At 37.0% G+C, this 13,837-nt stretch overlaps 1 pseudogene; it reads right to left on the reverse strand.

The window, feature by feature from the left end:
• Positions 1-9,432: 9,432 nt before the first annotated feature.
• On the reverse strand, positions 9,433-13,636 carry LOC131006727 (uncharacterized; annotated as a pseudogene).
• Positions 13,637-13,837: the final 201 nt, after the last annotated feature.

A 13,837-nucleotide genomic window follows, 5' to 3' on the forward strand; every position in this document is an offset into this window, starting at 1 on the left:
GAAAACTCAAGGAGGGAGGGAAGGAGAGAGATCTCTCTCCAAATGTGAGATTGGGCTCTTTTTTTTGGATTTCTAAAAATTTGCAACTTTGCTTTGTTTGTGAGGCTATTGTTGTTGATGAATTCTGGGGCTATTGCAGTTTTGATAAATCAACGGGGTATACAGATCTCACACCCTCTCTATCTCTTCTCTATATTTTTGGTGCAATTATGTACTTAGATTTCATGTATAAAAGAATAAAACACATAGAGAGAGTTGGCATGCTCTGACAACGATTTGTTTATCTGCTGCAGCTGAGAGGAGCAAAAATTCTGAAAATGAATTCAAAACCCTCCCAAATGGTCTCAAGTTAGTATATGATAACAACTCTCAAATTCTTTGCTTTTACATTTTAACTATAAACTGCTAAGTCTTATAATCATTTATGTTTCTGTATTTGTATTAGCATTATTAAGCTATTTTGTAAGGCATGTAGTTGTTGAATTTGATGATAGCTAGGCTTGATTTTGGTAGGTACTATGATTTGAAGACTAGAGACGGACTTGAAGCTGTAAAGGGGTCTCGGGTTATAGTATGATTTGGCTCCGTTTCTGAAAAGGAATTGCCAAGAGAGATACAACAACCCTAGAGGAAGAGAGCTGGCAATAGTCCGAGTGCTAGCACTGTGTCGAAATGCAATCACCCATGCCAAGTCTGCAATTCATTTCTTGTTTTTTATGTTGATTCCAATTCAATCTTATTAATCTGTTATGTGCCATTGTGAATGTGATTGATGGTAATACTACGGTGGCAGTAAGACTTTAAGAGCAGTCGATGTGAGCTTCTGCTATCGGACACTCACAAAGGTGATACCCTGAGGCTGCTCTACATTTACAAAAGATGGGGCATCTTGCATTTACACTAACAAAGGTAAATTCCATTTACACTATCAACCATTATGTATATGTAGTTGGTGTTATAGTGAGTCTCTTTGTTTTCTGTTGAAGAAGGGGCTGGGTCGGGGCCGAGGTCGTTTGTTGTGAGAAAAACCTATTCAGGTGTGGCGAATGCAAAGCCAACATCATCTGCTAAGTACTCCATAGAACAAAATAAAATCTCTAATGATGTAGTGAACATTCGTATACTAACACAACACAAACATATTAATGAGAGATGCTATGATTCTGTTTAAATAATGCTGCTCCTTGATTTTGCATTTATAATGCAATTTGTGATACTGCTGCTATACCAGAGAGAGAGAGGAGAGAGTTGTGGCAGTTAACTAGGATAGTGTCATATTGCCTATTGCATAGCTGCTGCCCTTATCCTTGGCAAATATACTGAAAATTCGAGGAGAATAGTTGTTTTTTGGTAGTAGTATTTGTGAGCTCTTTCTGTTCTTTTACTCCATACACCGTTGAGATTTTGTTTTGTTGTTAGTTTTTGTATTCTGTGTCTAAAGCGGTTGCTGAGAAATCTGCATGGCAATTTGCGGAGGAAAATAGCGTGGACATAGTCGTCCTAAATCCAGGAGTGGTGGCTGGTCCTATTATGGTGTAGCTTTTTAGATGTTGTAGGATTGTCATATGAAAAATACTATTATGGTGTAGCTTTTAGATATTCCTAATGGTGTTGGGACATGTTGTAAAACAATGGATCTTGTTTTGTGGATGTTGGATTATTAGTTGTTATCAATGTTTAAATGAGCATTTTCAGTATGTGTTAGTTTGTTATTTAATAGTACAATGTATTCATATTTATAAATATAAAAACAGGAAAAAGTAAATATAATAGGAAATATTATATTTAAATTTTGAAAAAGCATAGATGACGGTTTTCAACTGTCATATATATACCTAAATTGTCGTATATGTTAATATACATGACGCTTATAAAGTGTCAAGTATGACAAACATATTGTCATGTTTTTGATTTTACATGACGGTCAGAAAGCGTCAAGAAAAAAATATGAGTGTCATATATTGTACAATACTTGACGGTTTCAAACCGTCAAGTATAGATACAGAACCGTCAAGAAAAGTGATCATACATGACGGTTATTAACCGTCATCTATACTAGGGACTATTCTTGACACCACTATACTTGACGGTTCTGGAAGGGCATAGATGACGGTTTTTAGCCGTCATGTATGAGCGTTTTTCTTGTAGTGAGAGAGAGAGAGAGAGAGAGATGGGGCCCACCTCAATTAAAAAAAATATTTATTCTAATGGTGTTAACGTCCGTTAAGTGACGGAAAAATTTGGTGCAAGTTTGCCACGTTGAGGTAGTAAACGGCTCTAACCCTAACTATAGAATTATGTACGCGATAGGGATGCCATTGATAGGAGTGGTACTTAACCCTAAACCCTTTATTTAATAACTATAATTATCATTGCATTTTATATAAAATTGAAACTTTACATTGTTCACTTCAGGATTTTATTGAATAATTGATGTAAATTAATAATATTTTAATTTTATTTTTAAATATATTTTATATTTTAATTTTATTTAATTAAATATATTTTTTTAATTTCGATATTGGACGTGCATACCAATAATCAGACTATTGGGTTTAGAATAAAAGATCAATTTGGCATTGAGGAAGCGAATATTGGTGGACATCATATAATTTCAATACCTTGGGTGGATTGGTCCAAGTGGTGCTTCCATCATCCGACACCCAACACTTGAATGCCTGTGGAAATGACCGTTCATTCAAAGTGCTAATTCGACTCGACTCAAATTGGTTGTTTCTTATTTTAACGCAAACAACTTCTTATTTAAATGGTGAAAATAAGCATTGTAAAAGATTCCAACTTTCAGAGATATGTTCGATCATTACGATTAATTGGTTGAAATTCTCATAGATCATGATGTGATTATCCAATTAGACCATGACAAACTTTTGAATGAAAAACCAGAAATAGCATAAATAAAACCCCCTATTTCTATTCCCACGTTACTAAATACTCCCTCCGTCCCGATTCAATAGTCTCATTTTATTTGAGCACGAAGATTAAAAAATTTATTTTTTGAGTGTAAAAATAAGTAAAAGTGTATTTGACCACATTATTTGTAGTGTAAAATCATTACTAAAAATAGAAATAAGACAATTGGAGTGGGACGTCCCGAAAAGAAAAATGAGACTATTGGAGTGAGACAGAGGAAGTAGTAACTCTCTCTCTTTCCTCAAAGCTTCTTCATTCAATTTTTTTGTTTATAACATAATCGAAGCTTATTAAAATTAGTGTTGCGTTTAGTCACACTTTTAAAAATATTAATGGCGGCACGAGTATTCTTAAAATCAGGGTTCCTAATTTTAAATTTCACCTGCACTTGTATATGTTTAAGTTGATCTTAAATTTTTCATATGTAATGTACTCCCTCCGTCCCATGAAGCAAGACCAAGTTTCTTTTTTGGTCTGTCCCACGAAGCAAGACCAATTTCTAAAATTGACAAAAAAAAATACTCTTTATTCACATTTTCACTTTTTCACCTACCACATTTAACACACAAAATACTAATTTTTTAATTATCGTGCCGAAAAGAACTAGGTCTTGTTTCATGGGACGGAGGGAGTAATAAATATAAGTATGTCACACTTAATTTTTTAAGTAACATGATTTATAAGTGTAACTTATATGTAAACTTATCACACTTAATTTATCAAGTAGTATGACTTATCTTTGACGTGTGATTACAGACTGCTTCCCATGAACATTGTTTACCACTATATACCGAAAAGGGTTTAGGGCAATTAGGATTCCCACGCCATCAAAAAACTATAAAATCAAAGTCTCTCAATTTTAAAGAAAATTATCCTAAAAAATGAAGTTTAACGAAAGTAAGACACATTTGAGGGGCAAAAGTGTACTTAAACATTTTATTTTGGATGGGACCTTTAACTATCGAAAGGTTTTTATTTGGGAAAAAAGTTTGACATTGACGTGAGTGCATCTTTTTCCAGCTTTGGCCCACTTTGCCCTTATTGTGGATGCGCATAATGCATCATATCTCCTTCATTTTCAATTTTGACTCATTTCAATCCACAGCCACTTATTTTTCCAAAATTTAAATTTCTATTACTTTCAGTGAGCTATGTCCCCCCTTTTCCTTATGCATTATCTATTTTTTGGTACATTTTTAGAATATTTTACTCGGAAAAGAATTCAAGATTAGTTTGTTATGTTAAAACTTCCTTTCTATCTTTTTTTTTTTTTTTTTCATATTTACTTTTGTTGTGTGGTATATATGTAAACGTCAAACCAAACAAACCATAATATAACTTGAATGTTTCCATGATAATAATAGAAAATATATCTAGTAGTATAAAATATAGTATAAATTTTGGAGTGTTTTGTAAAACTATTTTAATTTTCAAAATATGCAAGAAAAACTTTGATATTGAACACAATTTTGGCGTATCAAAATTTCAATATCGAATTTCAAACTTTTTTTTACATGACGTATAAAATCAGTATAAATTTAAATATACATATTGGCGGATTCAGGATTTGTCGCTACGGGGCTAAATTTTTTAAGTACATAGCTTAAAAGTATTTACATGAGGGTTTCAAGGGAGTCAGATTTTTTTGGACAGTTCGTATATTTTTTTTGTGTGTCAAAGTAGAATTTTAATGGGCTTAGAATAAGAACCCAGTTACTTATTATAATAAATAATTATTTTCATTTCATTAATTCAACGACAAATACATTGAAAGAACAAAAAAGTAGTCTCCCCGTCCCATAACAAGTGTCCTACTTTTCTTTTTGAGTTGTCTCACAACAAGTGTTCTCTTTAGAAAATAAGAAAGTGGGCTCCACTTTTTATGTTTTTACCTTTTAATCATCTCACATTAATTTTATTCCTCTCACAAAATAAAAGTGAGCTTCATCACTTTTTATTTTTTTAACTCTTTAATCATACTCACCTAAATCCTGTGTCGAAACAAACTAGGACACTTGTTATGGACGGAGGGAGTAATATTTAGCATTTTTTAATTAATTCATTTTCTACAAAAATAAATAAATTTTCATTATTAGTAGTTCATAATTATACTTTAATTAGAGGATTGACTCAAATTCAATATTAAAATTAATTAAAAAATAGAAAAGGGAACAAAAAAACATAAATTTAACAAATTAATATAAAAATCACCGTAAAATATTCAAAACAATGTATCATGTTATCTCTCTTATTTCAAATAAAAATCACTTTTATTGTAAGAACATAAAACAAATCTTGTTCATTCATTTTGAATTTATGGTAATTGAACTAATCTGTAGTGCTTTTATCAATAGGTTTTAGTTTATTTCAGCTATCACGTTCATGGTTCTTCAAACAATATATAAGATGGATGAAATTGATCAATGATTTTTTTGAATTCGATATCTTTTTTTTTGCGTTCGATGTTATTGCACGAGCAATGTATCATTTATTGATATCTTTTTTTCGTCTTATTTTATGATAGATTCATGTTGGTAAATTTGTATTACATTGCATATTAGTTTATGTTTGTGTGTGAATTAGTTCTGTAAATGTTTTGAAAACCAAGAAATAGTTTATATTTATGTTCAAATTAGTTTATGTTTGTATGCATATTAATTTATATTTATGCGTGATAACACTCATGTTTCCACGGTTTTTAATGTTGATATGATGATAATTTTATAGGAAATTGAGTGTTTGATAGTTGTTTTGTGCTTAAATTGCTTTATCTTGTGAAACATGATTCTTACTCAAACTTTGAAGGAAATTTTAGGTTTATTGAGTTCGAATTTGGCAAAATGTTCTGAAATAGATGTTGTAGATCGTCTCGATACAAGTTCGTGAGCGTAAACGGATTACAAATCGGAGTTTGGAGGAGAAAGTTATGGCCAAAACAAAAATGCCGCGCGCAGCAGTAAAAAACGGCGGTCAACGACTTTGACCGCCGAAAATGGGCATTTTGAAGAAGAAATTTGGCGACCTAAACGGCGACCGCCGAGTTGGTCGCCGAAATTTCTGTTTCAGTTTTGCACTGCGAGTTCTAAATTCGGCGGGCGCCGAATTTGGTCGTTTTTCAGCACAAAAACGGCGGTCAACTCGGCGACCGCCGAGTTTGACCGCCGAATTTGGCGGGTTTGCGAGTATTTCCGATTTTTAGAGTTCTTCTGGGTTCCAAACACTGTATTTTACCCTGACACTATAAATAGGTCTTCTTTTGACCTATCTAGGGTTCCCAAGTTTTATTTTTCTCAGTTTCATAGCTTTAGATTATTATTGTTTTCTAGTTTTTTTTACAGCTTGGATTGGATTTCTATATGGATTGAAGATTCAAGATTTTTCCTTCAGTTTTTATATAATTCAGTTTTTATTATTGCTTTATTTTTATTTATGTTTATGTTTTATTTTACGATGTCTGGCTAGTTCGTTAATCTGAACCTAGGGTTTGTACATAGCTGATTAATTATGTGTTTTTGATTTATTGATATCAATTTGTCTTCCAACTTGTGATTTCGTGATTCCTGGTGCTTAATTTCTTGTGAATTATTTGGCCAATAATTTTGCATGTCTAGATGTTCAGTTTGAGTTTTGAATGCGATAATTGTTCAGTCGATTCAGGAATGCATGTTATAGTAGTAGCCTTGACACTTGAATGCGATAGGTGAAACTGTAGGGAGCTATTCTTTGTGTACGCTTGGGAGTTAATTTATTCCTTGGAATCTTGAATGCCAAATTAATCTACTTTCATATGTGTTCGTTAGAGAAGCTTATGAATAGTTCTGTGATCTCTCATCAGGGTTGGATTAAATTGGTAATTGAATCAATATATTAAATGCATGTAGTTAATTAGTAAAAGTACATCCCTAGGGTCAGAGTTTTCTTTCTATTTGATTTAGTTATCATTGTTTCTCTGCTACTTAGATTTTATTATGTTAACTTTAGTTTTTGATTCACCTTCCTATTTTGTTTTGCCTATTTACTGTGAGAGTCTGTTTAGGAAATAGATAGAGTAATTTGGTTTTACAGTCTCTGTGGATACGATACTCGATTGCTATGTTTGTGCTACAATTGCACCGTTTTAGTTGCGGTTTAGTTGCTAAGTAAATTAGTGATCAATGCGCGAATTAGTTTATGTTTGAACCTAACTGCACGTGAAGAACAATCCAACTACATGCAATATGAAATTCAAGATGAAATAGAAGTTTTTTTTTTTTTTTTTGAAAGAGTGGACAATGTTTATTTTTTTGTGTTTTGATGATAATTGATGCAAAAGACAATGGGTTTGAAGAAGATGGAGATACAATTTTTTTTGAAGACGATGAGTTTTTAATGTTGCTCTTTTTACGGCATATTAATTTATTTGTTCCCTTTCTTGCCCCTATAAATTACTCCAATAAATAATTTATTTTGTATTTAATTAGATATTTCAATGTCAAATCATGGACATTAATTGCTTATTGATTAAGAGTGTAAATTAAGTTCTATTGAGAATGTTATTTTTCGTGAGACGTGAGAATAATGAATAAATCAGTACATAGGTTGAATAACGATATTAAAAAAATTGGTAAAATTTTTGCTCCCTCCATGATTCAAACTCAGGTAAAGTTTCACTCCCTTCAAATAAATATTATCTATAGGATACATTAAATCAACACCTTACAAATCAATATAACTACATATGAGGGATCTTATTAGAACCATTCCCTATATACATAGGGTTAGGTTCTAAAGTTTTATATTTTATGAGAATTCAGAATAATGAACAAAATCAATAAATTCTACAAATAATCAATATAACTAATGAACAAACATACCTGATGAAACATGAAACCTTACCCTCAAATGTAAAATGATAGATTGAAAGAGGGCCCATTAAAATGAATCCGCAGGAATTGAAAGAACTCTACAGGACACGATTCTTCACATGAAGCTTAAGGATATTTCTTATATTTCAGCCAAACTTACAAGTATAAAGAAGATCCTGATTACAATGACTGAAGTGATATTTATAGGCATTACAAAGGAAAGGGTATAATGGTATTTTTATCCTTCGCACACACTCTTCATGCACGGACGCCCTCCCGGTGTCACTGTCACGTTGATTATCATTTTCTAACTACTTTGCAGCTTTTCCATTTCTAACAAGAGACAGTTAGTGATCCTGCGCAGGCATGTCCATGAATGCCTGTGCAGGTTGTTCTCTCAGGGGTTGAGTTCATCTTTATAAGACTGTGCAGGTAGGGCCTTGAGCACGACTGCGCAGATGGGACTTCATAAAGCCTTGAGCTAGTAAGGTTCTAAGTTGAACTCTTAATCTGCGCTATCTTCAAGCGAACCCTCCTCCATTCCTTCGATTCTTATCATCTGCCTGCGATGTTAGTTTTCCTTTATATATGTAGTAATAAATATTATGTAAAAATAATCGTTGAGTGCAATGTCCTGCGCTGATGAGGATCTTACCCCTCATTAGCTACTTCACCTAGTCTACGAAAAGAAGTAAATATGTATTGCAAATTTTCGTAGATCCAGTATGGTTAGTCTAATCAGTGCAGTAACAACGACGCAATGTTTTAGCGCAGGACTTTGTACTGATATCGTCCCATCACATTTAATGCTTTCTGACATACTCAAGTAACCGTTTGCACTTCCCCACATTTCACTTTGAAATAGTTAAATCTCAACCCTTCACCTGTAACCGCCAAATCATAATACGATCTGAGCCGTTCCTTTCCCATCACACGGTTTTCAATCCCAATGATTCCTTCATTCTTTCGTTTCAAATTCTCCCTCCTATAAATACCCTCCATCTTCTTCCTTTTCTTTTTTCTTCTTTCTTTACATCCGCCATTAGTGATATGATCCTGGCCGATCAAATCGAACACCACGCAAACGGAAGACTTGAAACACGATCAAAAGATGGAGTCCCAAAACCTTTGAATCTAACCCACGGAATGATTTAGGCGAACGGATCCCTAAACCCCAATTTGAAGTTGACGCAGCAACTCGGGGATGCTGAATGACACCCGACGAGAGATGGTAGACTCGCCGTTACGTCGATAATTGAATTCGTCTTGGAATAATCAAGAGGAATTCGGAATTCTCAAGAGAGAAATAAAAACTCACAAGTTTATTGATAAAAGTAGGCTGAAAATTTCGTCCAACACAAAGCCTTATATATAGGCAAAGTAAAGACTAAACCTAACTTGACTAACAAGCAAAAGAAGCCCTAATTTCGAAATTCACAAGGCTGCCAAACAAGGCCCTTATTAGTTCGAAAATAACAAAGCCCTTTAAACTAATGGGCTGCGAAAATAACAAGACGGAAATAAATAAATGAAGTCTTCAAAATAAATTAAATCTTCAAGCTTCGGCCCACTCGCACTTGATGATATTAATTAAACTTGTGCCGACTCCACCATCTCCAATGGGTCTCTTCATCAACTCTTGAGCCCACACTTCTTGAACTAAGCTCATCAAGCTCTCCTTGAACTTCTTGGCTCGTGCTCTTGTAACCGGACCAATAGGAACATGCACCGGGTCTTGCACAAACGAACCTTGGGCTGCATCATTCCCCTCATCTTGAAGAGGATTTGTCCTCAAATCCAAAGCATCACCTACATCAAAAGGACTCAAATCAGTCACATTAAAAGAAGCATTCACATTATACTCACCTGGTAAGTCCAACTTGTAGGCATTGTCATTGATGCGCTCCAACACTTGAAATGGCCCGTCGCCTCTAGGAAGTAACTTGGATCTCCGCTGCAATGGAAACTTTTCCTTGCGCATGTGCAGCCATACCCAATCACCGGGCTCAAACACTACTTCGCGACGTCCCTGGTTGGCTCGCTCGGCATACTGCTTCGTGCACCTCACAATATTCATCCTTGCCTTCTCATGAATCTGCTTTACAAAATCAGCCTTTTTCTTGCCATCAAGGTTAGTATACTCATGCTCAGGTAAGGGAGATAAATCTAATGGAGTCAAAGGATTAAATCCATACACAATCTCAAATGGCGAAAATTGAGTAGCAGAATGAACAGAACGATTATAAGCAAACTCAACATGAGGCAAACAATCTTCCCAAGACTTAATGTTCTTTTTGATTATAGCTCTAAGCAAAGTAGACAAAGTCCTATTCACTACCTCTGTTTGACCATCAGTTTGTGGATGACAAGTAGTAGATTACAAAAGTTTAGTACCCAACTTACACCACAAAGTCTTCCAAAAGTAGCTCAAGAACTTCGAATCCCTATCAGAAACAATAGTCCTAGGCATGCCATGCAATCTAACAATCTCTCTAAAGAATAGATCAGCTACATGAGATGCATCATCAGATTTATGACATGGAATAAAATGTGCCATCTTAGAAAATCGATCAACAACCACAAAGATGGAATCTCGACCACGCTTAGTCCTAGGCAAACCTAACACAAAATCCATAGAAATATCAATCCAAGGTGCTGTAGGAATAGGCAATGGTGTATACAATCCATGGGAACTCACCCTAGACTTAGCTTGTTTACATGTAACACATCGACCACAAATTCTCTCAACATCACGTTTCATATGAGGCCAAAAGAAATGCTCATGCAGAACAGCTAAAGTCTTAGCAATGCCAAAATGTCCCATCAAACCCCCACCATGAGACTCAAGCAATAACAACTCACGTAAAGAACATTTAGGAACACATAACTTATTCTTCCTAAAAAGATAGTCATCATGCCTAAAATACTCTCCACTAGCAGCTCTCGCACATGCTAGATAAATCTCACCAAAATCACTATCATGCTCATACAAACTCTTGATACACTCAAAACCAAGCAACTTAGCATCTAAGGTAGAGATCAAGGCATACCTCCGAGAAAGAGCGTCAGCCACAACATTCTCTTTACCTTGCTTTTATTTGATGACGTAGGGAAACGTCTCAATGAACTCCATCCACCTCGCATGCCGCTTGTTCAACTTGTGCTGCCCCTTCAAGTGTTTCAACGACTCATGATCCGTGTGAATGACGAACTCATTGGGCCACAAGTAGTGCTGCCACGTTTGCAAAGCTCTCACCAATGCGTACAGCTCCTTATCATACGTGGGATAACTCAACGTCGCCCCATTTAGCTTCTCGCTGAAGTACGCAATGGGTCGTCTCTCTTGCATCAACACTGCACCAATACCAACACCAGAAGCATCACATTCAATCTCAAAAGATTTGGAAAAATTAGGAAGAGATAATACCGGGGCGTGGGTCAATTTGTATTTCAACTGCTGAAACGCATCCTCTTGCGCCTTGCCCCACTTAAACTCCACATTCTTCTTGATGACTTCCGTCAAAGGTGATGCAACACTGCTAAAATGAGGTACGAATCGCCTATAGAAGCTAGCAAGTCCATGAAAGCTTCGAACTGCTGCCACGTTCGTCGGCGTTGGCCACTCTTGGATAGCTCGTATCTTCTCCTCATCAACCTGTACACCCTGTGCACTAACAACAAAACCAAGAAACACGAGCTTGTCCGTACCGAAAGTGCACTTCTTAAGGTTAGCAAACAACTTTTCCTTTCGAAGCACATCCATAATAGACCTCAAATGTTCAACATGCTCATCATGATTCTGGCTATAAATGAGGATATCATCAAAGTAGACAACAACAAATCTGCCAATGAAAGCACGCAAAACATGATTCATAAGACGCATGAACGTACTAGGCGCATTAGTCAAACCAAAAGGCATAACTAACCACTCATACAAACCAAGTTTTGTCTTAAAAGCAGTTTTCCATTCATCACCTTCCTTAATCCTAATCTGATGGTATCCACTACGCAAATCGATCTTAGAAAAGACACAAGAACCATGTAACTCATCTAGCATATCATCTAAACGAGGGATAGGATGGCGATACTTTACCGTGATGTTATTGATGGCTCGGCAATCACAGCACATCCTCAAAGACGAGTCCTTCTTTGGTACTAGTAGAACGGGTACCGCACAAGGACTCAAACTCTCCCTCACATGCCCTTTGGCCAATAACTCGCCAATTTGCCTCTCCAACTCCTTTGTCTCCTTCGGATTGGTTCGGTAAGCTGGTCGGTTCGGCAGTGTAGGGTCGGGCACAAAGTCAATCTGATGCTCAATCCCTCGAATTGGTGGTAAACCGGCAGGTGTATCTTCGGGAAAAACATCATCAAACTCCTGCAAAACAGAACGAATAGAAGAGGGTAGAGAAGAGAGATCGTTAGTAATAACCAAGTTCTCCTGATATCGCAACAGCATGATCGGCCTCTCCTCCTGTACACACCACTTCAAATCACTAGCCCTAGCAAGAAAGGACTTATGAATCAACCCATTCTCCTTCTTCTCCACGGGCTGCTCCTTCGACTTCACCTTGTCCGCCTCTTTTTGCAATTGCACTTGATCCTCATAAACTTGTTTAGGAGTAAGAGGAACAAGCGACACCTTTTTCTGCTTGTATTCAAATGAATATTTGTTGGTGAAGCCATCATGAATAACACGACGATCAAACTGCCACGGTCGCCCCAACAGGATGTGGCTCGCTTGCATAGGAATCACATCACACACAACCTCGTCCTCATACTTCCCAATGCGAAACGGAACCTTCACTTGCTTCGTCACTTTGATGACGCCTGTCTCATTCAGCCACTGCAAATGATACAGCTTGGAATGCTTCTCCGTGGTCAGCCCCAATCTCTCAACCATGGCTCTACTAGCCACATTCGTGCAACTCCCGCCATCAATGATCACACTACATACCTTGTCTTGAATAAGACATCTCGTGTGAAAGAGGTTCTCCCGCTGCTCTCGCTCATTGGGTTTGGACACTCAAGGCTCGCCTAGCTACAAAAAGCTGTCCATTGGGCGCGAAAATCTCCTCACACTCCTCCTCATCATCGGCATCATCTACATCCTCCAATTTCGGCATATCAGGATCGGTCTCATCACCATCCGTCACGACTTCGCCGTCATCTCTCATGATCATAATTCTCCTGTTCGGGCAGTCACTCATAATATGCCCGAAGCCTTGGCACTTGAAGCACTTCTTATCTCGATTTCGACCATCGAAAACGGCTGGAATGCCCTGATTTGCTGCACCGGATCCCTCGGGTCGGGACCTAACGAACGGCTTCTTCTCCTCTCTCGACGGTGCCTCCTTTTTCCATTGATTCCCTTTTGACGAGGAACCACTAGAAAATGGTTGTGATTGCCTCCAATTGCCCTGATTCTGGCGCTGGTTGCTGTTGTTGTTACCCCTCCTCTTGAGTTGATTCTCGATCTTTATGGCCATGTGAACCATGTCCTCCAACTCAACGTAGTGCTGCAACTCCACCTTATCACGAATATCCCAATGCAAACCAGTCAAGAATCTCGCCATGGTCGCCTCTCGCTCCTCCACCACATTGGCTCGAATCATGGCAACCTCCATCTCCTTATAATACTCATCCACACTCCGACTGCCTTGCCTCAAAGTCTACAACTTGTTGAAAAGCTCGTGGTAGTAATGATTCAGCACAAAACGCTTCCTCATCACAGCCTTCATCTCCTGCCAAGTCTGAATAGGTGGCTCACTGTTTCTCCTCCTACTCGTCACCATCTGATCCCACCAAACAAGTGCATAATCTGAGAACTCAATCGCTGCCAACTTCACCTTCTTGAGCTCTGAATAGTTGTGGCAATCGAACATAAGCTCCACCTTTCTCTCCCAATCAAGATACAATTCGGGGTCATTCTTCCCTTGGAAGGGAGGAATGTTCATCTTGATGTTGCCCAGATTGTTATCTTGCCATGTTCTGCCGCCATCGTCTTCTTCTTCAAATCCTGTATCGTCTACATGCTCCTCATACGGACGGTGGAATCGACC

This window comes from Salvia miltiorrhiza, chromosome 1 (genome assembly GCF_028751815.1).
Source record: "Salvia miltiorrhiza cultivar Shanhuang (shh) chromosome 1, IMPLAD_Smil_shh, whole genome shotgun sequence".
In the NCBI taxonomy this organism is placed as follows: domain Eukaryota; kingdom Viridiplantae; phylum Streptophyta; class Magnoliopsida; order Lamiales; family Lamiaceae; genus Salvia; species Salvia miltiorrhiza.